Source organism: Penaeus monodon, chromosome 23 (assembly GCF_015228065.2).
Source record: "Penaeus monodon isolate SGIC_2016 chromosome 23, NSTDA_Pmon_1, whole genome shotgun sequence".
In the NCBI taxonomy this organism is placed as follows: domain Eukaryota; kingdom Metazoa; phylum Arthropoda; class Malacostraca; order Decapoda; family Penaeidae; genus Penaeus; species Penaeus monodon.
The window spans coordinates 26,499,749-26,500,143 of record NC_051408.1 but is presented as its reverse complement, the minus strand read 5'-3'; positions in this window follow the sequence as shown (position 1 = coordinate 26,500,143).

The following is a 395-nucleotide window of genomic DNA, read 5'->3' as shown; positions in this document are numbered from 1 at the left end:
GCGGTGGGGGGGGGGGCGGGCTGTGTCATTAAAAGGGAAACCCCCGGGGACCCTTTACCCTAGGGGGAAGTGAGAAAAAAAATTTCTCCTGTGGGGAGTTTTTTTATGTGAGAAACATTTTCCCGGGTTTCCCAGGCAAACTTGTACATTTCGTTAAATTTAAAAGTGTAAATATGAGATTTCCCCTAAGTGTAGGGAGACACAGGAAAAATCGATATTATATGATAGGGTTTTTTAGCCCAAAATTTGGAGGATGATAATGCCCAAACAATGATGGTATCGACGATAAAAATGACGAGTGTTACCCTTGCTGATTTATGGTGGGAGGTGAATGCGTGATAATTTAAAGCTGATTGATAATAAGATCCTTCCCCCTTTTATTGCTACAACGCTGC